The sequence below is a fragment of the Hibiscus syriacus genome, unplaced genomic scaffold (genome assembly GCF_006381635.1).
Source record: "Hibiscus syriacus cultivar Baekdansim isolate YM2019G1 unplaced genomic scaffold, ASM638163v2 tig00110911_pilon, whole genome shotgun sequence".
In the NCBI taxonomy this organism is placed as follows: domain Eukaryota; kingdom Viridiplantae; phylum Streptophyta; class Magnoliopsida; order Malvales; family Malvaceae; genus Hibiscus; species Hibiscus syriacus.
Genome location: NW_024062910.1, coordinates 127,572 through 152,383, shown reverse-complemented (window position 1 = coordinate 152,383; position 24,812 = coordinate 127,572). Strand labels below are relative to the sequence as shown.

The 24,812-nt window shown below is 34.6% G+C and overlaps 1 pseudogene; it reads right to left on the bottom strand.

Moving 5' to 3' along the window:
• Positions 1 to 15,363: 15,363 nt before the first annotated feature.
• LOC120146328 lies at positions 15,364 to 17,611 on the bottom strand (annotated as a pseudogene).
• Positions 17,612 to 24,812: the final 7,201 nt, after the last annotated feature.

The window sequence follows — 24,812 nt, the reverse complement described above, 5'->3', positions numbered from 1 at the left end:
GTTCTAATGGTTTTAATTGAATTAAATGGGAAGTTCATTGTAGATGTTCATTTTGTCCGGGGATTGCATTTGGGTTTATGTATTAGTTATCTATACATGTTCATATTATTAATTACACGGGTTAATTATTTAGTCATGTGCGCGGATATATAAATTATTAAGGTTTTACACCATTATGATTATATACATATAAATAAATATATAGTAAACAATTAAGTCAAATATATATATAACATTAATTTAAAATGCATTGAAAATTTTTTTTATTTTATTTCTTTGTTACAGGCCCAAAAATTACAAGGCTACATGACCCAACGGTGGAGGTCCAGTTGAAATAAGCCCACGTATTGGAACCTAATGGAACTAGTGTTTGAAAGAGAGTCCCAACCGCAGCCAAATCTCAATCGTCGGATGAAAGACGGGTCCAATGACCTATATTTGACTCGATCTAAGGTTTCATCCTAATGAGAACCCACCAGTGCCTCCAAGAGATTTGAACCGTCAGATCCGTTCCCAATCCAACTGTCCAGATCTACTCAGAGGATTAGGGTTTAGAAAATCCCCAAAGCATCTCGTATAGCCAATTTTCAATCGTTAGATCTAGCTTCAATGATCTAGTAACCAACTTTACCCAAGGACATCAGACCATTTAGATTCACGCGTGCATTACACGTGTGCCTCTCCAGATACTCCACGCGCTCGTGAGTCTGATCCACACGCCCGTGAGTCTGATCCATGCTCCCGTGCCTCGACAGTGCACTCATGCTGCCACCATTGTTGGACTCCATGCAGTTTCCTCTACCGTGATAATAGACGATAAGAGCTCAGGTTGCAACAAATTCCCCAAAAAAATACAACCACGACCTCATTTTTTACACATGCAAATCAAGACAAAAAGAAAATCAGAGAGGTCAGCAAAGAAAGAATAAGAAAGGAGGGTTATTTCCCTTTTCAAGCAAGCAACAGAACAAAAGAGAGAAAAATTATTTTCCTCAGCAAATCTCACATGACAACAAGTCATAGAAAGTTAAAGGGAGTTTCTTTTGGATATAAAGGGACAACAAAACCAAACGAAAAGGGACAGAGAACATACAATAGAAAATCAGATATTTTTTTCAAAATAAAAAAGGGAGAGCACAAAAAAATCCAGAGGATTTTGGGAGAGAGCAACAAAGGAAAATGATAACTGAGAGAGTCTTACCACCTGGAACCGATCTTCCCACCACCGGAGCAAGGAGGAACTGCCGGAAACCAAAGGTAACCCCTTTGTTTCTCTTAGATCTAGGATGCTAGGGGTAATTTTAGGTTGATTGGGGTTTGTTTTTAGGTTTAGGGAAGGTCGAGTGACATTTTGGGTAGGTTTTCTAGGTGTCCGACCATTGTGTACGGTGGCGGAAGGCTCAGTAAGTGGTGTCCAGAGGTTTTCAGCCTCCCCAAGTGAGAAGCAAAGAAGAGAGAGAAAAGAGAAAAAATGTTTTCCTTTTTTGAGGAGAGAAAAAATGAATAAATGAGTTTGAATGGCCATTTTTGACCTAAGTTCAGGTTATATACCTCCTGTGTGCGACTCCATTTTAGGGAGGGAAAAGTGCACGTTTTAGCGCGTGGGTAAACACCTCCCCGAGTTCTTTTATCCTTATAAAGTGTTATTCAGTCACTAAAATGAATGTTCATTTATTTTAATTTGGATATGAAGTTTTGCTCCATTTCTTCTATTGTAGTCATTGCTTATATTTGTACATGTTTGGGTAAATGTTTGATTAATCCTTAAATGTTAATGATTTCCATTTTAGTCTGAATATTGATGATAGTTTTATTATGATTCCATTGCTTAATTTGTATAATATTTTCAATGATTTCCCTAGTCCTTGTTAGTTTTGTTGTTTAATCCATAAAGTTATTACCTTCTCACTCCAGTTATTCATTCACACACTCGATTAATGTCCTATTAATTGCATTTAAGTTTCCTGTATTTATGGTATTTTGTTTAAGCCCTCGTTGGTTTCTCTTTACCATAAATGCAATTGTATTGGGATAACATGTTGTACGAGGAATATATAGAAGCGTACTTTAACTAACAAGGAGTTCTTTTCCGAGAATTGTTCGTACAAAACAATATATACCTTTTTACATCTCAATAATTTTTAATATATATATTTAATGTATGTAATTCATTAAAATTAAGGTAATATTATATTGTATGGAGAACCCATGGAAATGCCACTTAACTGACAAGGGAGGTATTTTCGAGATTTGTTATTACAAAATAATACCCCTTTTATTTTTTTAGGATCACAATTTAAATTTATATTCAAATTTGTTAATTGTAATATTTATAATATATATGCTTAGGTACTGATTTTGGGTGTTGTGGGGGTGCTAATCCTTCCCCACACGTAATCGATTCCCGAACTCTTTTCAAAACGAATTTCTGGTGAAAAACAGATCACTTGTTATCTTTTAAAATTGTTTTCCTTAGAATTATTTTAAAAGATATTTTTAGGTATTCGACCTACCTAACAAAAAGGTCGATGGTGACTCGAAATTTATTTATTTATTAATTTATTTTTTTAAAATCCAATAGTTCCTAAAATTAAGTTGGATCGCTCCCGGCCATATCCCACAAAGCTTAAAGATCATTCCGACAGCTTGGCGACTCCACTGGGGACTTTAGAGAGTTAGGTCGTAATCAATTATATGCCATATTTCTAGTTGAAAATGGTAAATATGGATGATATTTAAATTTTGATCATTATGTTTTGTTTGCATCACATCACATCATGTCAATCACCTTTTTTTACTATTATTTGTACTAATGTGTGATTCTCCTTGTTTCAGATTCTGATATTTTTTAGTTTATTTCTTTTTTGATCGAGGAAAAGGATTGTGAGTTTCCTCTCACACACGCTAAAACCATAAATATTTAGAACCTTCTAACTATGCTCTGTCCCATTAGGTAGGGGTGAACGCTACGCTTACGTGAGGAAAATTATTTTTCTCTACATGGGATTCAGCAAGTAACCATTAGGGTACATATGCCTTGTGTTTACGAGAAAACATTGAGTTTCCTCGCATGGACATAGGGAAATGTATCCTCTCGAATCGAACTTGATCCATTTAAGTCTATAATGGTGAAGATCGAGGGTTTGGCAGGCCCAAGAAGGAACTGACAAAGGACAATTCGAGGACCCTTTTTAGTATTACCGAAAATCTGCCTATTTTGTACTGAAATTTTGTTGTGGTTCTTCAAAACTCAAAAGGGGAACTCACTCTAACCTTTCATCAGACTTATTTATTTATTTATTTTACGAAAAGCATAGAACTAGAAGAGTATGTGGATAGGTTTTATATTTACGTACGAAACTGTGAAATAGAAAAATGAGGTTGGGATTTATACGTTGAACAAAGATGGGGTAGAAAACATGTCTGGGTAGAACTGTTATAAAATTATGTCAGTATAGATACCATGTTGGGTAGGATCTTTTCTTTTGTAAATATTTTTTTTTGCTTTTTGGCTAAATGACACTAACAATTTCTTTTGTTTTACCTTATTTTTCTATGTTATTTGTCTGCATTTGCATTTTCACGTCATAACCAAACAAGGTGTTAATTCACAAGTGATTGACCAAATTAGAAGGTTTTCATATCGACATTAGAGTTCCATAACTAGGTAGTCAAATCCATAAGGGCAACGACTTACAAACAAAGTTGATTGACGAAAGAAGAGCTTTAAGTTGATCAACGACTCCTATTAAATGAACAAAGATTGAGATGGTACCAAATAGTCAGATGCTAGTTGAGTCAAGAATGAGAAGATCCTTTACGAGATATCAAAGTCGCTTTTCTCGCGGAGAATCCCACGAAAATAGAGGTCTAGAGATCCAACAATCGTAGTAAATGAAGAAAATAAAGCTCGTCTGTATGGTGTAAGGAGAACTTATGGTCTAATGAAGGTTGTTCTATGGTGGTCTCTTTTGGAATTAACGCCTTGTGCATTTGTTTTTTCATTTTCATCCTTATTTTGTATTACCTCTTTAATTTATTTATTTTGTTAATATTGCTTTCATAATAATTCTTGTCACTTTGTTATCTTATTTGTACTAACTTGTTTTTTATGTTGCTTTTCTTTTTACTCACATCGCATGATCATAACATTTTTAATAGGTGTTTATTTGTAAGAGGTCATCAGAGTGAAAGGTTTCGTGATAAACAAAGGGTTTTGTGATCAAGTAAACTATAATACAACTAGAGAGTGGCATCTTGAGGTAGCCCTAGAATAATGGGGACTTATGCACCCAAAGGTCATATGTCTAACGAGGATCAAAAGGAGATAAGAGACACAAGGGAGAAAATGTCCAAGATTATGGATAGAATAATTGCTTTGGCCAAAATAAAAGAGACTTCTGCTGAAGGAAGGAAAGAGGTTGATGAAGACAATCACGCAGTGTCAAATACACGAGAGACTACTTTAGAACGATCCCAGCTGATCTAGAAATCATGCACAATCACCATTCGTATCAATAAGTTGTCTAGAGACACCAAGGAAATGGTGAAACGGTAGAAGTTCAGAAAGATGAGAAGAAGCCATGCAATCAGAACTCGTTGGTGTCTGAGAGTCTACTTCCAACGTCAGAGGGAATAAACCTGAAGACTCCAGTTCAATCCAAGCTGAGAGGTGGCTATCATTTGGATTATATCCCTATATCATATAAGGAGTTCTATGATAAGCTTTTAGAAGCCCGAGAGGTGGCCCCGCATTATGTGAAACCCTTGCAACCTTCATATCCAAATTGGTATGATGTCAATGTTCGTTGTGAATATCATACCAAGCTCAATGACATTCCATTGAGAACTACGCCACCTTTAAGCATTGAGTCCAATATCTTTTGGATCATGTAGTATTAGAGTTTAAAATGAAAGGTCGACCTAGTTTAGTAGTTGATTTCCTGTTAAGGTGTAGCCAAAAGTGTCCAAAGGTAAGGTATCAGTGGGGGCATCCAGGAGGAAGAATGTTTGTTAAAATATGAAGCTTAGACACATCATTTGAAGATTGAAAATGATAAAATAATAGGGATATGAAGGTCATATGTGATGGTTTTCAAAGGATCGTCAAGCCTTTAAAAATACTGGTATAGGAAACACCCAGAGAAGTGGGCAAAAGGGGTCATTAAACTAAAAAGCGATGCTGAACAATGGTGAAAGAATTGAAGACACATGAAGGCCGAGCCAAAATATTCTCTTATGATTTACAGATGGCAGAAGAAAGGCGCATTACAACCGTTAATGATTTGGGAATATATCAAGCCAAAAATCAGATGTTGAATATATCCATAGCCAATGTGGAAGCCTCATATCAGCGCCAAAATTGTGAGAATAATGCTGAGTTAGAGTTACTAGAGCCAAGAACAAGACATTGATAAAGATTGCAGATGATTATAAAGATCTTGTACAAGGACTTCTTAACCACAAAGACTTTCTTATAGGGGAGAATGAACTATATTATCAACAACTCCGAGAATTGACACGTAATATGAAGGAAAAATGACATCTTGAAAGAAGCTGTCACTCAAGCAAGCAATGTGGCTCACAAATTAGTCGATTTAGCTTGCTTTGCAAGAGAATTAAAGCAGATTGATAACTCAACACCCAAGCATGAGTGGAAGTTAATTTGGTTTTTGAGAGAGATAGAGAAGCTAAAAGTTAAAGTTATCTCTTATATGTAAATTTTATTTAATGTACCGAAACCTTTGTGTTCAATGAAAGTTGTTTCAAGATGGTCACTCTGGAATGACACCTTTTATATTCGTGCATTTGCATCACATTTATTTATTTAAGTATTTTACATGCATTAATCGTGAAAACATGAAAATAATTTATGAAGGGCTATGTGAAAGTAATACCAAGATTATGCATTCATACCACTTACTCATCATCATGAACAAACAAATAGAAACAATGGAGTAATCTCATAAGGAATCACAAGATCAGTTGCAAGAGCAGTTGACAGGTTACATAAGATATGAGGAATCAAGCAGTGAGTTCTCTACAAGATGTATCAAATCAAATGGTATGGGGTTGACAACCAAGGTTGCTAATAAAGAGAAAATAATTGATAATGATATTAGTGTTATCAGACTAATACGTCGAGAATGAAAACCCACCCTAGGAAACCCGTTCGTGCCTAGAAGAGAATTAAGAGCCATTGATATGAATCTTGGGGCATTCCACTAAGAATTGTGGGGTACCGAATAGCAAGTTACAAAATATGATCGATTCGGGGCATGGTCTTTTAATGAGCAAGCAGAGCATTATATTGTTACAACCCTGAAGATAATCGAGTACCCATAGGTCTGATGAGTAATGGGGCATCCTAATCAGGAACATACCATTTCATCCATCATGAAGCTTTTTTCACTTGCATTGTCTTGTTTGAGTGTTTTTTGTTCTTTATTTCTTTATTTACCTAAATATTTTATTAAAATGCTTGTTGATAGAACTTATATGTTTTGAGGTTATGAGCAATGAGTAAATTTTAATCTTGAAATTCTCTAAATATCAATTGGATTAAAGGTTATTTAAATAATTAGAGTTATAGATCTTTGACAAAGTGATAAGATTGAAAACTGATAAAACAAAGACCTGACCTTACTCTAGAATATACACTCGAACACCATGCCCTCCTCTTGCAGGGACCAATATAGCCTTCTACTCTCTAAGTAGATAATCAAGAAGCTTGGTATTCAGGTATGCATAAGAGCAGACAATATGAGGCATCTCTTGTGTATGACATTGCAAAACTAACTAGATACACTTTTACTGAGGACATTTAGTGACGATCCTAATCTTCACAAATATAATGGTCGAATATATGAATTAGTTTAGGTTAATTGTTTGGGAACTGAACTAAATATGGAATTTTCTAAACATCAAGAACACTTAGACTATAACAGGTTCTTCTCAATGAGCTTAAGAAATTCTAAATTTGAATACTCAAAAGGTTAATAAACTATTATTATAGATTATACAATAAAGCTGAGCATTCCACTAAACCAATTATTTATAGAGGAAACTCAAAATCCATGTCTTTATGAATAGATTGCATTCAAACCATGACATTTCTTGGGTACTCAATAGTTCGGTGTTTGCTCCACTACGATTGTTAAGTCGAAGATTTTGTGATGAGATGAACCCTTCAGCTATGCCTGAATAAAGGCAAACTAAATAAATTCCAATAAATAAAGTCTCTAATGGCTATGGTTAATCTAATAATGAGTTTCAGTAAAATGGACTAAAGGAGTTGAGGAACACCTGTTATAGTCGACCTCACATAAGCACTCAGGAATTTTGTATTTAAACTGATTCGAAAAGGACACATATCCTAGCTCATAGAAAAATGCAAGACATTTTTTTAGAAGAATTTCACTTCTTAAGTTTTCGTGGCATCATGAAGAAAAACCTTCAAGTTATTCAATAACATTACTATTTAGTGACACCAGAATGAGACCATTCAAGATTAAGATATTTGGGCATGAGAAAAGCCACGAGTACCACATTGGGGCATTGCCAAAACCAGGCCTCGCGGGATTCATAAGACTCAAATCAAACAGACATGGAGAATGAGCCTTATAACTTGGAATGTTAGGGTATTTTTGAAGGCCATATTATCTAGAAATGATAAATGTTGGAGCATATTTTAAGGCACATATCATCCAGAAATACAATATCATTGAATTGAGCAAATCTTTATTTCCAATGAGAAGAAAGGTGTGAAGAATGAAAATAGTGAAACAGGGACAATGGATCTTACTATATATGATTGTATGGTCCGTTATCACAACATACAATTGCATCATTCTGGTGATTTCCCATTCATTAATGTTGGCAAGACAAAGCGTCCTACTTGTATTCCCATTGAGATTTGTTCTTTGGTGTCATTGCAATGCTATGCAAAAGCTCTGAACACCATAAAAAGAGCTTCCCTGGTTGAAAAATCTAGGACGTGAGTTGTTAAATGTTTTACGAACTAGTAACTATGATGTTAAACCAATGTTGCGGTCATGTAGTATTTTCGAAAATTCTAATTTTACCAAGAATGAGGTTGTCTTCTAAAACCCCTGAGGTTAAAAGTGAGGATAGTGAAGATTTTTTCCACGTAATGGGTGATGGAATTTTAGCAACAAGAAACTAGTAGAGCTAACTAAGATTGAACGATGGTCTTTTGTTAAACTTATGGGCACGATGTGATACAAATAGCCTTGTTCGAGATCCAATTAGTTGTGGGACATGAAATGAATTAGGATGAACTCTCCCTTTGTTATGTTTCAAGAGTCAAATCAGAACATACACTGCTCTCTTATTGATCTTTATGAATCTTGTCGAGTTTGGGGTAGTCACATACACAATCTTCAAAGCTTGAAATGGTAGATCCTCTTTTCAAAGATGAAAGCTCTATTGGATTTCTACACAAGTTCAGGCAGAGAAAGCCAATCTTATAAGGAGCAAAAATATTTGCTGGGGGTAAGAATAAATTGACACAAGTTAAGAATTGCAAGAGTGCATGCTGGTGCAAACAGAAAGTGAAGAAAACTTAATCAGGAAGAGAACAAAGAACGCTCTTGCAACCATTCCTACCACAGATCAAGAAAACATTAATTTATAAATAATAAATGAATTTGTGTCATTACATCATACATACATGATAAAATTTGATCTCCCTCATGATGGTGTTTGTAAAATCTGTTTTGAGAAATTTTTTGTCTCTCTTAAGATGGTTTCCCTAGAAACTTCAATCGTGGCCTTCATAGAAAATATCTCCTAGAAAACTCAATCTTGTCTTACTAAAAATCATTTTCCTTAGTGCTTCAACTTGACTCCCTCGTGAAGAGGAGTCAATATTCGATGTTATTATTGACTTTCTCGTGAAGAGAAGTCAATCTTTCAGTATTATATTTCTTGACTCCCTCGTGAAGAGGAGTTAATCTTTTAATGTTATTCTTGACTCCCTCGTGAACAGAAGTCAATCTTTCAATGTTATTCTTGACTCCCTCGTGAAGAGGAGTCAATCTTTTAACATTCTTGACTCTCTCATGAAGAGAAGTCAATATTTCAATGTTATTATTGACTTCCTCGTGAAGAGAAGTCAATATTTGTTGTTCTTGACTCCCTCATGGAGATGAGTCAATCTTTCAATGTCATTCTTGACTTTCTCATGTAGAGAAATCAATCATTTAGTAATGTTATTCTTGACTTTCTCGTGAAGAGAAGTTAACATTTCAGTATTGTCTTTCTTAACTCCCTCATGAAAAGAAGTAAATCTTTCAATTTCATTATTGACTTCCTCGTGAAGAGAAGTCAATCTTTGTTGTTCTTGACTCCCTCGTGAAGAGGAGTCAATCTTTCAATGTCATTCTTGACTTTCTCGTGAAGAGAAGTCAATCGTTTAGTAATGTTATTCTTGACTTCCTCGTGAAGAGAAGTCAATCTTTGTTATTCTTGTCTCCCTCGTGAAGAGGAGTCAATCTTTCAATGTTATTATTGACTTTCTCGTGAAGAGAAGTTAATCGTCAGTATTGTCATTCTTGATTTTTTTTCAATAAGAAGAGTCAGCCTTTTAGTGGTGTTATTCTTGACTCTCTTATGAAAAGGAGTCAACCTTTTAATAATATCCCTCCTTAACTTAACTTTCTCATGTAGAGGAGTCAATCTTTCTATAATGTTTCTTCAATCCTGACTCTATTAGGACTTGTGACCTAGAAATATCAGTTTAGTCTTCCTAAAGATTGTTCCCCTATAAACCTTAACCTTGTCTTCCATAAGACTCTAGAAATTAACTTTGTGTATTTTTGGTCTTTTGAAAGTTTCAATTTTGTCTTTCGTAAAGACCTTCTCACTTTCTCAAAAGATTAATGATAAATGAATTGCATCACTGCATTCATTATTCGGATACGTTGCACTTTCAAGATGAATATTTTATAGTTCTTTGAAGAAAATTAAAGAATTATGAAAAGCAGAAGTCATCTCAACCAATTCAAATTTCCAAGAAGGGAGAAGTTCAAGTGACACTCGAGTCAAGGCAGATTCCCATATGTGGTGGTTGGGAGACAAGTTCCCATAAGAGAAATGGATTTTCAAAGAATATCCCAAATTCTGAACCTTCGGTATGATGTTTTAAAATCCTCAAACATATACTAACGATCGGTAATGTTTTATTTTCAGGTTCGATCTCAAGGAAGATAAGATCCCGATTCAATTCCTACCATAGAGTGGTGGAGTGAATCGAATTCCTTGCAAAGATCTGGTTCTCCATAAAGAATAGGGGAGCAGATTCTTCATCTTTCAGATTTGATCTTCCTGAAGAGCAGTGAAGCAAATCAACTTCAATTCAACCTTCTTTGAAGAGTAGTGAAGTGAATCAAAATTTCGAGATCTGGTTACTCGAAAAGTGGAATAGATTTCTTCTCTTTCAGATTTGGTCTTCCTTAAGAGCAGTGAAGCAAATCAAATTCTATTCAATCTTCCCTGAAGAGCAGTGAAGTGGATCAAAATTTCCTCAAGTCTGATCTCCCATAAAGAGTATTTGAGCAGATACTTCTTTCTTTCAAACTTGGTCTTTCTGAAGAGCAGCGAAGCAAATCAAGTTCGGTTCAATTTTCCATGAAGAGCAACAAAGTGGATCAAAATTTACGAGTATGATCTCCCTTAAAGAGTAGTAGAGTAGACCCACCCTCTTTTAGATTTTGTATTCCTGAAGTGCAGTGAAGCAAATCACGTTCAGTTCAACCTTTCCTGAAGAGCATCGAAGTGAATCAATTTTTTTAGATTTGATTACCCAAAGAAGATGAGCATATCAAGTCCGACCTACCCTGAAGTTACACTGGAGCGGATTAACCTTTCAAAGTCCTCGTAGTCGAACAAATATGACCCTCTTTAATCTTTGCTCTATTCTCATTGCAAGACAATAAGCAAAGAGGGTAGCTATGATGCTCATTTTTTCTGGGGATTGTATTCAGGTTTAATTTGAGTTTATATATTAGTTATCTATACATATTCATATTATTAATTACACGGGTTAATTATTTATTCATGCGTGCAGATATATATATTATTAAGGGTATACATGATTATATACATATAAATAAATACATAATAAACAATGAAGTCGAATATATATATATATATATAACATTAATTTAAAATGCATTAAAAATTTTATTTTATCTTATTTCTCTATTACAGGCCCAAAAATTACAAGGCTACATGACCTATTGGTGGAGACCAATTTGAAACAAGCCCACGTATTAGAACCCAATGGAACTAGGGTTTTGAAAAAGAGTCTCATCTATCGTTAAATCTCGATCGTCGAATGAAAGACGTATCCAACAACCCAAATTTGATTCGATCTAGGGTTTCACATCCTAATGAGAACCCATCAACGCCACTAAGAGAACTTAATCGTCAGATCTATTACCAATCCAATCATCCAGATCTTCTCAAAGGATTAGGGTTTGAAAAAAGCCCTAAAGTATCTCGCGCAGCCGATTTTCTACCGTTAGATATGGCTTCAATAATCTAACGACCTAGCTTTGCCCAAGGACATCAGATCGTTCGAATTCAAGCGTGCATTATTCGCGTGCCTCTCAAGCTGGCCCACTCACTAGTGCCTCAATTGTCTCGACTCGCGTACCCATGTTACCATCATTGATGGACTCCCTGCTAGTTTTCTCTATTGTAATAATGAACGGTAAGAGCACAGGTTGCAATAGATTCCCCAAAAAATGCAACCACGGCCTCGTTTTTTACACATGCAAATTAAGACAAAAAAAAAACATCAGAGAGGTCAGCAAAGAAAGAACAAGAAAGGAGGGATATTTCCCTTTTTCGAGCAAGCCAACAGAACACAAGAGAGGAAAATCCTTTTCCTCAGCAAATCTCAAATGGCAACAAGCCATAGAATGTCAAAGGGAATTACTTTTTAATATAAGAGGATAACATAACCAAAAAAAAGGGACAGAGAACATACAACACAAAATCAAGACTTTTTCAAAATATAGAGGGAAAGCACAAAAATATCCAGAGGATTCTGGGAGAGTCCAACAAAAGAAAATGAGAAGGGAGAGAGTTTTACCACCTAGAGCTGAGCTTCCCACCACCAGAGAAAGGAGGAACCGCCAGAAACAGAAGGTAACCACTTCGTTTCTCTTAATATAAGACACTAGGGGTATTTTTAAGTTGAGTGAGTTTTTTTTTTGGTTTTAAGGAAGGTTGAGCATCATTTTGGGTAGGTTTTCTAGGTCTTCGGCTGTCGTGTGCAGTGGCGGAGGGCTCTGGTAAGTGATGGCCGAAGGGTTTTGGCCTCCCCCGGTGATAAGCAAATAAGAAAGAGAATATAGAAAAAATGTTTTCTTCTTTTGAGGAGAGAGAAAAAAAATGAAAAAAAATAAGTTTGAATTGCCATTTTTGGCCTAAGTTTAGGGTTATATACCCCATATTGTGTGATCATTTGGGAAGGGAAAAGTGTGTGTTTTAGCGCATGGGTAAATCCCTCCCCGAGTCCTTTTATCCTTGTAAAGTGGCTATTCGGTCACTAAAATGAATGTTCATTTATTTTAATTTGGATCTCAAGTTTTGCTTGTTTCTATTATAGTCATTTCTCATATTTGTATATGTTTGGGGTAAATGTTTGATTAAATCCTTAATGTTAATGATTTTCATTTTAGTCTTGAATATTGATGACGATTTTATTACGATTCCAATGCTTAGTTTGTATAATATTTATAATGATTGCCCTAGTCCTTGTTGGTTTTGTTGTTTAATCCATAAAGTTATTATCTTCTCACTCCAGTTATTCATTCACACATTCGATTAATTTCCTATTAATTGCATTTAAGTTTCCTATATTTTTGGTATTTTATTTAAGCCCTCGTTGGTTTCTCTTTACCATAAATGCATATTGTATTTGGGATAACATGTTGTACGAGGAATTTATAGAAGCGTACCTTAACTAACAAGGAGTTCGTTTCCGAGAATTATCAGTACAAAACAATATGTATACTTTTTTACATCTCAATGATATTTTAATATATATATTTACTGTATTTAATTCATTAAAATTAGGGTAATATTACCTCATATGGAGAACTCATGGAAATGCCCCTTAACTGAACCCTTTTATTTATTTTTTTAGGATCACAATATAAATGTACATTCAAATTTGTGAATTTTCAATATTTAGATGACATATAATCTCTTAGGTATCGATTTTGGGCACTGTGGGGGCGTTTATCCTTCCCCATACGTAATCGACTCCTGAACCTTTTTCAAATGAATTTCTCACTAGTAGAAAAAACCCCTTTAATGACGTGCATTACGCGTCATCTATAGGTGCGGATGACACACATTTTCCTGTCATTTGAAGCCACCGACATGAATTTCAGATGACGCGCAACTATGTGTCATAAATCTATGACGCGCATTTATGACACACATTTATGACGTTCATTGAGTGTCATTGAAGCCCCAATCATAAATTAAGATGACACACATTTGTGCGTCATAAATATGACACACATGTATGACTTACATTGCGCGTAATTGAAGCCCTCGTCATTAAAAAAGATGGCACACATTCAGGGGTCGTGATTGTATTTTGTAAATTATATATATATATATTAGATTGACAAATAGTTAAACTAAATCACATTTAATGCCTCATAATACTAAATATATATCATATTATATATAAGCAATCCATTTACATACAATATATTCACATTAAGTTATAAAAAATATTGTAATCATATGTCGATACAAAATATCACGGCATAATAAATTTCTACAAATATGCCCTCGCCATCTGGGTGTTTACACAAGAAATCATCATCAAGTTCTACTAAAGGGGAGTCTTGTGAAAAATCAAAAATAGCATGGTATTCCAACATATCATCAGTTTCACCATTTGCTCCATACTTGTACATCTTATGTGGTGTGAAGCCGACAACAGACAAATTCACACCTTGTCTACCTAGCAAAAAGAACACAACTTGGAAGATTCATTGCATACTATTAAGTCTGTTAACTAGTTAAGATTCTTCAGAACTTTGATAAGTTAGAGAACTACTAAGTGCAATACAATTCTCCCAAGTTTCAATTCATACCTTCTGCATATCTGATCCAATGGAGTGCGGTAATGATCAAACAGTAGCCAGATACCATATCCAAGCTTCCAGTGCTTTTGCAACTTGTATTTCAGAACCATATTGTGTCATTGAAGCACTAGCACTTTCTGAACCATATTGTGTCATTGAAGCAGTGTTATTCTCGCCATCAACTTGATCATTCTCATCCTTGGGAGCAGGAACTCGCACTCTGTAAAGACGATATTCAGGTAAATTGAAATATGACACATGAACTAGACATACTAAGTTTGGGGGAGAAATTATGGAACTAACATGATTCCTAACATTTTATGAAGCATACCTAGGAAAGAAGCATGATGTCTTAGAAGTGGAGTACTTCTTTCACTTTTACCAAAATGCTCCTCCAAATGTGCAAATTATCGTTTGAATTGCTCAACCCCACTATTTGATTGAAAAAAGAAAAAGAATACATATTTTTTCTTTTATAATTAATTTTATACAACACATTTAAAGTTTATATTAATTTTTTGGGGTTGGGACAGGGAGGGTTTGGGCTTTTTATTTAAAATTTTGGGGTTGTTGAGTGATGGGTTAAATTAAAATCTACTGATATTGGGGTTGGGTGAAAACTCCTAACTTTTGGGTCTGGGCCAGGACGATAAAAAATCTGACCTGGTCCATGCTGTTGTCATCCCTAATCTCCTCCCCTAATATTAGAGAAAAGTTCTAGATAATTGAGTGAGATAAAAATTGTAATCATACCAGAGGGCCTTCAGGGTCACTAAGAAGCGTGTCCCATACGTGGAGACTGTCCGCAAAGTTGAATTCCTGTGTCAAGAGAAAAGTAATCCACCTGAATGCATAAAACTGGGGGTTCACCTGTGTGATATTTAAATACAACAGTTAGCATTCAAGCCCAACTAATTACCTTGACAAGCTGCGGAAAACGAAAAAGGTGAAAGTGTTCAAAATTTTGCAAGTAAGAGGCAAGCATGAGTCAAGATATAAAAGATGTTTAAATTTTTCAACAATATCTTACTTTATTTGTGATCTCTAGATGACGCCAAAGCTCTTCATCATGTTCCATATCTAAACTTAAGTCCAAAGGGGTGAAACACTAAATTCACATAAAATAATAAAAGAAAAGAAGAAGATGGTTACCTGATTAGATTTTGCAAGCTGCGAGTCCCTAGAGAAAAATTAGTGTAAAAATTAGAATCAAGTCAATAGTTCAGTGATCTTCTACTAGAAGATGGTTACCTGACAAAGTTTACAGAAATTAGTGTAAAAATTAGATTACAACATCAAGATATTCTTTTACTAGTTCTCTCCACACTTGCAACTGAAGTGCAAGTTTTGAAGCACATGATATCTTTTATCAATGTGTTTACCTGTTGCACATACAAGACAGCCTCCAAGCGCATAGCTGAGTTTCTCTTAAAGTATAAATAGACGTGAACAGGATTAAATGCACTCAAGACACTTGCATCATGCTTAACAAGATTGTAAATTCCAATGCCTACTAAAGAACAAAACCATATGAACAAATCAGGGCCTACAACAAGTCTTACTTGAATTGTTCCAAACTTCTGTACACTGAACAAAATTACAAGAAAGGCAACCGATATCATCACCACTTCATCTGCAAATAAAGAAAAGAAAATAAGGAAACACAATAGTGAATGACTATTTACCTGTAATAATATAGAAAATCATAAAGGAACATAAACCATAGGATGTAAAGGAGGGAAAGCAAAAGAAAAAAGGCCATATTGTTTCTAATACATACATATTTAACATTTAGCTAAACTGGAAACTCTAGTCCGACTAAAGTTAAACTCTCATTACAAACAACACATGATCGCGAAAAAGGTAATTGCAGAAACACAATGAAGAATTATAGACTCATGATCAAACTATGAGATCTACAAGTTAATAACCATCGCATGATATATTCAAAATAACAAATAATTTTCAATAACATACAAGTTAAATTATGCAAAAGATTCCTAACCGAAAAGGTCAATTAGAAACAAGAATGTCCTCTCTAACAGTATTTACTAACAAACAATGAAATGTGAGTCAACAAAGCAATAATGTTTTATAGAGTTGATAACAACATGGAATAACAGCTTACTTTGTTCAATTGCACCAACTTCAACCTTCAGACTACCAACAGAAGACATAACTACAAATAAAAATGAAAAAGTTATCATCTAAAAATTAAAAATTAAAATAGATTTAATAAAACATTTATGTTGTATTCTACCATAGCATGATTCCGTAAACAAAAGAGATGAAAGAACAGTAACACATAAAAACCTGACATTGTTGGGGTAACAACCCCATCATCTATTACCATAGAAGTGCCAACAAGCACTAACATCAGGAGAAGTTTGTTTAGAGTCAATGAAGTCTCTAGTCTCTCCTTTATTTTAAGTGATCTCTCGAGCTCATGAGACATCACCTTTATCATGAAGCCAGATATTTGGGTATCTGATGGAACCAGATTCGGGAGAAGACTGACCTTAGCATGCCGAGAAATCAATGAGTACAAAGCAAAAGTACCACCTTCAGGAAAAAAAAGCAACAAATGATGTAAAACAGTTGACAAGGAATATACACTTAACATATTTTTAGGGCCTATAAAAGAATGAAAGATCATAAAATACAACAACAAAAGATGTCAAATAGTTGACATGGAATTAATATTTAACATATTTGTTTAACGCCTGCATAAAAGATAATAAACAAGGACTTGATTGGGATTGAGGAACATCTGTCATACCTTAACCGTCATCATTAGCCCAAAGAACGATAAGGACATATTTGACAAGCGAAATCACAAGTAGAGTGTATAGAACCAGTGATAGTTCTCCAATAACATCTTCATCTGTTGATAGGTGCCTTGCTAAACATCACACTAAACGTATATAAAGGACTTGTTCCAACATCACCAAATACAACACCAAGAGTCTGAAACGAATGTATTATTATCCTTCCTATACCAAAGTCCTGAGATCAAAAGTCAAGTAGACATATAAAAGTAAGCTGCAAAATTAAAGCACATTAAAAAGGTATGCCTCAACGCGATAAAGTTAGATTCCAAACAAATTCGATTTTTCAAGATTACAAACAGAGGACTGATTTATTGCATTAGCATCATGAAACAAGAACAATAAACCTCGTAGTCACTTCTCTGCGCCCCATGGACTTCGAGAGCTTCAACGTCGAAAGAATCAACGCGCGGTTCGGCGAATCAAACGCTGCACCAGACTATCCTCGTCTTCGGAATCTACTCCAGCTCCATACGACACATCTGTATTATCTTCCTCGTCCTCGATCTCAGATTCGTCTTCGCCTGGGAATACCCAACTAGATTCCAATGAATCCATCGATCCTGATCCTACTGCTCTTTTGATCTCTCCTCCTCCTCCTCCTCTATCTGACGATGAACCTCCGCCGGTCTCCTCCGCCATTGAGAAAACAAATTATTCATAAGAGATTCGATGAACATCTATTTTTTCTTGGGAGATTTTTTTATTTTTTGAGATGAGAGATTTGGACACACATATATGTCGGGGAAGAAGCGGGAAAGGATGAAAATAAGAGGGGAATTAAAAGACGACTTTTACAGATGATACACAATTAAAACTGCACTCCGTGTTTTTGCAATTTTTTTGGATTATGACTATTAAATATGACATACATTATTGTAAGTCATAAATCGTTCAGATTTTAAAAAACATGACATTTTTTATGACACACATGTTTTGTAAGTCATAAATTAGCGTGTGTCATCATTCGTGTGTCATTAAAGGCATATTTTCTTGTAGTGTCTAGTTAAACACAAATCACTTTTTATCTTTTGAAATTATTTTCCGTAGAATTATTTTAAAAGATATTTTTAGGTATTCGACCTACCTAATACAAAGGTCGATGGTGACTCCGAAATTTATTTATTTATTAATTTATTTTTTAAAACCCAATATTTCCTAAAATTAAGTTGGATATCTCCTGGCCATAGCCCACAAAAAGCTTAAGGACCATTCCGACATTCATAAGGCTAATTTTAAAGAAAATATACTTTGGAGGGTTTAGTTATCATAATTTGGATGTTTATGGACCCAACTGCATATGAATAATATAATTGAGGATTAAAATTGGATAATTACAAAGTTAAAGGATCCAATCAAAAGAAATTGGAATTATTAGAGATCAAATTGATTAAACTCAAAGCCAAGTATCCAATTCAGGAAAATAAAGACCAAACCAAATATAGAGTAAAGTTTTGGGCCAAATTAGTAAACCCTGGAAAGTTCATGGTCACATCTTGTTGTTTTCCCAAACTAAGTGATATAAATATCACTTTTAAAACTTGAGAGACATTCATAGGTTTGTTTCGTTCTAGAAAATATTTTCTATTTTTGTTTTTAAAAAATAGTTTTCATTTTCAGTTTTTTGAAAAATTAAAAACATGTTTGGTTAATATAAATGAAAACTTGAATCCAAAAATAAAAATTTAAAATGTATTTGGTATCTAATTTTTAAAAATAGAAAAATGAATAAATAGTCATTAAATTAATGCAACATGTGAGTTATGTAAATATACAATAATAAAGTTGATAAGAAATTTCATAACACAAAATTTGTTTTAGATTATAATAAGAATATAATGTTATTGTACATGGGACATTAATTAAATTTTAAAAGTACACGAAAATATTGTTAGAATAAGAGCACACAAAAATGTCATTAAAATAAAAATATGTATAATGATAATTGAGACTGTAGACAACCATTTTTGTCCGGGTCGAAACATCATTATTAAATTATTATTATTATTACTATTATTATTAATTTTATTATATATGTTTGTAGGCCCAACATTCAGACCCAACAGTACAAGGTTCAGTCCACCATTACAAGCCTAAGTCCAACAAATGAGGCCCAAAACAAATGCAATTGATCCAACTACAACATCAACCCACACAGTAAACCAGATCTAGACCCGAGGCCCAGGAACCAACCCGAATTTGACACATCTAATATTAGGGTTTTTGAAACCCTACACTAAAGCTGCCACCGCCAATCAACCCAGCCACCGCAACAGTGAACGCCTCTTCACCGCCGAACGCCTCTTCATCGACGATCACCGAGGCCACCATCGTCACTACATACGTCAACAACAACCAAATCCTCACAAGACAAAACAAAATCAGACCAAATCCATTAACATTTTTTTATAACAATCAAATCCTAGAAAATCGGTATGCTACCCTACCACTATTCGGATACCAGTGGAAGACCCACTACTGAGCAGCCAAAGAAATATTATAAATGGAGGAAAAAACACAGAGAGTAAGGGGAGCATTCGAACGGTTTCGACTGAGGGAAAAAAAGATTCGAATAGGGAGGACTTTGAAAGAGAGATTACCGAAGGGTGATTCGTGGGGTTATGGAACACCGAAAATCACAGAGTCTCAACGTTTATTCAAGAGGTAAACCCTTAGATCTATGAATTTAGGGGCAGTTTTAGGTTAAAGGGTGCTCGGTTTTGGGTTGAGGGTGACGCAGGGAATATTTTCAGAGGTTTGGGTCCCTCCGACCGCCTTGAGCTCCACAGCGAGCTCCACCGGTGGCGACCGTCTCCTCTCTCTCTGATGAATATTTTGAGAGAATTTATCTCTCTTTCTATCTCATCTGATTTTGGGCAAAATAAAGCAAATAAAGTTTGTCCAAGTTTGGCCTAGTTTTATGCCTTATATACTCCCCTCGAAACGACGTAGTTTCGAGGGGGGCTAGTGTGCAATTTTACTTATGGTATGATATCATATTGAGTCCGTACTTCTTTGTAACTTTGCTCGTTAGTCATTAATGAGATTTCATGATACTTTGTTCTAGCCATATATATTTTATTTTTTTATATTTTAGTCCCATTTTTTAAAATATTATGCATTTTTTTAATATTCAAATTTTGGTCCTCAGATTTGAGTATATTTTGTTTTGGTCACTGATTTGATATTGAATGTTTTAGGTTTAATTATATTTTAATCCTCTGTGTTTTTGTGTAATTTATTTTGCTGCTTTAACTTTACATTTTTTTATTTTAGTTTTTAAGCGTCTGTTTTTGTTATCTTAGTCCTTTAAGTTTCTATTTATGCTATTTTGGTATTTTAAATTTTTGTTTTTACTGTTTTAGCTTCTTAACATTATGCTATTTTAATTATTAAAGTTCATGTTTTCAATATTTCATATCGTGATAAAGGATTTTCTCTAATTAATTAATTTGATGCAAATCAATTAATATTCAATAAATGGACCATATTTTAACTTGATATTTGATTTAGGATTTCCACCATTACGATGATGTGTAAGTGACACAGTACCAATTTTGGGCGCTGTGAGGTTGTTAATCCTTCCCCACACGTAACCAACTCCCGAACTCTTAAATCGAATCTTTGGTAAAAGCATATCAGCTTTTTGTATTTAAAAATGTTTTTTCTTAAAATTGTTTTAAAAAGACATTTATAGGTATTTAACCTACCTAACCCAAAGGTTGATGACGACTCTATCCAATTTAATCCAAATTAATTCAAAATCGCCCATTTTCTAAATTAAAGTCGTAACCATTTTTTAAAATAATAAATAATTGTTCCACCTTAAAAATGGTTATGACAGCTTGGCGACTCCGCTGGGGATTTTTTTAGAGAGTCAGGTTCTAAATCATTTAGACAGTGTCGTTGCGGTAGAAATTATGAGTTGAGTCTTTAGTTAACTTATAATCATTTTATTGAAGTTTTTAATTGCTTAATTATTTTTATTGTCATACTAACATTTGAATTTTTGCTTTCAGATCTATCCAAGTTTTTGTCGAGAGGTTTAGTTTTTATTTTGAGTCAAAGGGTTGAATGTTCCTCCTCACACACATCGCGTGCATTTGCATAACATAAGCTCTATACCTGAGCTCCGAGCCCTTTCTAAGTGGGGGTGAAAGCGACGCCTTCGTGAGAATTTATTCTCTGTGCAGGTCTAGCAAGTAACCTTTGGGATTCATATACTTTATGTATTCGAGGGAATTTATTCTCCGCATAGGCATAAGGGAATGTATCATCTCGAATTGAACTCGTTCTGCTCGAAACCTGTAATGGGTGAGGATCGAGGGTTTGACAACCCAAGGGGGCACTAACATCAAGGACAATTCGAGTACCTTTTTCCTCATAAAGCCGAAACCATGCATATAGTGAACTGTAGAACGGTCACGCTAGGTATAGCTATACCAAACCTCTGTCCGTCAGTCGGTACCCAAATTAAGTGTACACAAAGGATTAGTGTTTCTAAACCCTTTTCTTTTGCTTTAAATTCGTAGAATATATTTTTTCTTTTCGAATAAAAGCATGCGAACCAGATAGCATGCGGTTAGGATTATTTCTTGAAATTAATCATTTGGGTAGAAAGTATGTATGGGTAGGATTACTATTTAATTAAAGCATGTTCGGGTAGATACCATGATTAGGTGGTGTTATATTCATCTTTGAATAACATTTTTATCTGTATCGATTATGTTGAAAACATTTTGATGTTTCGATATAATAAATTAAGTTAAATGAATTTTAAGATTTTACAAATGATTTTCTAAGTATATTCGATTTAATTACTCGAATATCAAATTATTACTCTAAGTCTTTCAAGATCATTTCAAACCTTACTAAATGTGTAAAATTGTGTTTTATACTTCTTATATTTTTGAAACAATTTTCACAAAGTATTTTGAACCAAAATCAAGCCTAAAATCAATTTTTCAAAGGAATACACCGATGCACCAATCCATGCATCGATGCACCAATGAATAAATTGAACATCGAATACATTTTATGCATCGATGCATATACCATGCATCGATGCACTCAGGGTTTTATGAAAACATCGAATGCATTGGATGCATCGAAGCACAAGCCATGCATCGATGCACTCAGGCTATTTTGAAACATCGAATGCACTTCATGCATCGATGCACTCTTAGTGCACCGATGCACTAAGAGCCGAACGGTCAAAATATTTGAATTTTATGCTTGATGCACCGATGCACCTTGTGTATGCATCGATGCACTGACGCTCCCAACTGATTTTATCAATTATTTTCACACTTAAACAACTCTATTGACTCCACTAATCATCCCCAATGTTCAGAATCAATTGAAGGGTATTTAAACAAGCTTAGAAGCCATTGATCAACAACAAGAAACAAGAAGAAACAAAAAGATACTAGAATCAAGAGAAAATTAAAGAGAAAGCATCAAACTCATTGTTTGAGCACTTCAAGCCTATTTTTCATTCAATATTTATTTTGCTTTCAAGAAAACTACTTGTACTCAATTGTATTCATTTTTTAGTGTTCTTTTCTTTGTTCTAGAATTGTGCAAACAATCTACCTTGTGAGGATTTCCTTGTAAGTTTGCAAATTTGTAATCTTCTCTTTGAGAAAGAGTGTTCTCAAGAATTGGGGTATATTCTTGAGGGAGTTGTAAGGATATCTCTTTGGCCTCAAAAGAAAGAAAAAATTAGTGAATTTATTGGAAAATCCTTAGTGTGGATAGCTAAGGTAGTGAACGTAGACTTTGGTTGAGAAAGTCGAACCACTCTAAATCACTGTGCAACTTCTTTCAATTTCTGCAAAAACTTCCACCAAAATTTTAATTGCCAATTCACCCCCTCTTGGCCTATTCCATCGATCGATTAACTCAACAGATTATCTTACATGTACTAACTAATTTCTTTTGTTTGTTTGTGTACACTAACTTATTTTTTTTATTGTATTATTTTTCATTTTTCTTTGCATTGCATTTCATCGTCATAACATAATGCGAAAATGTTGATCCGCAAGGGGATGTTCATGAGAAAATCTTACAAGAAGAGATAAAAAAATTTCATTCAAGCAGTCGTGTACACAGACATGCGCCGAGGGCTAAGAGAAGTCCATAATACCAAAATGAGACTTGGTCAAAGATCGTGCAACATTTGAGATTGAAAAATGATCCTTTGATCCAAGAAGTAATCCAATAGTTGATTCTTATCTATGATCATCTCATAACTAGTCATCAAGGAGCGACGTACTGACTTCAGCAACGTCAAGGCATTAACAGAGTTAGTTTACAGAGCATTGAGGGGCATCAATTCCAAAGATGAAGATTCTAGACGAAACAGTGAGCTCGAAGATCATGCAGCATTCGAGACTAAAATGATAATCCACTGATCCAAGGAGTAATCCAGCAATAGATTCTTATCTATGATTATTTCATCATTAACTATCAAGGAGTAATGCATTTAAGCACTGCTGGAGCATTAACAGAGTTAGGTTACAAAGCGCTAGAGGGGCATCATTTTCAATGAAGAAGATCCAAGATAAATCAGTGATCCACTTTAGACTCAATCATCAAAGCGAAGGCATGTCTGTAAAGTGGATTGTCTTGTAATGTGAAAACTTTTATCACTGGTGAAAATTGTTCTACGATATCCATAGTTGGGATCAACATTTTTTGCATATGATTTTCATTTTGCATTTTTGCATTGCATTTGCATGCATTTGCATTTGCATCTTGCATTCTACATGATGCATTGTATTTCATATGATCATTAATTTTGCATCTACATTTGCATCTTCGCATTCTACATGATCATCATAAATAAAAAAGGTGTTGATTAACCAAGTAATCATCAGATTAGAAGACTGACCATTGAAATGAAAAAGAATTTTCATAACAAGGAAGAACTCAATTCAACGGTCCGAGTTTGGTCTGAAGAAACACAAAGGGCGAAAGGAGACAGATTGTATAGGGATTATATATCACAGATGTCCGTCAAGGTTAATGTAAGTTTCAAGCAGATTGATTTACAAGAGCTGATAGAGATTTGGAGAGTAGTTACCAAAGAGAAATTTCACAAGAAATAGGGTAACATTGTCCATCTCCTATGCGTAAAGATAAATGATATGTTGCTTAAAGCTCTGGTCCGATGCCGAAATTCTGCATAAACTGCTTCACTTTCAAAAGACAAGATTTAACACAACAATAGAATTGTACTACTCTATTTGAATTTGAAAGCTTCCAGGTGGTTAGAATTCATTCTAGACTTCCGAAAGTCCAATCCTTTAAAAGCAAGCTTGTGAAGGTTACGAGTAGAGTTGAAGATTGGATAGAAAAACACATCCAACAAAAATGTGTCTTTCCGTGACATTGTCTCAAGATGGTTTCTTTGACAAGGATATAAATCTTGCACCGGCTATCTTGACAGAGACCTTTCGATCCTTAAATTTGAGGGAAGTCAATTCAGAGGTTGCGCTTAAACTCACGTCATTCAGAGTCATTTATGGAAAGAGGATAAAGTTGTTGGGATCATGGACCTAAATAAAAGGACAAACCGCATTCATAGATTGGTCTCTCTTGTAAAGATGAAAGTTCTTTTGGATAAATGGAACACTTTCTAAGAATGGTTACTTTTGGAAATCGATACCTTTTGCATTTACATTCTGCATAGCATTCATTTAAGCATTTTTACATACACAATTCATAAAAAACATGGAGCTAATTCATAGAGGATTCTATAAAGTGGTCCTAACCACGTGACACTATATGGAAGCAAGAAGCTAAAATCATACAGTTGAAGCTTGTTCAGCTGGTTATA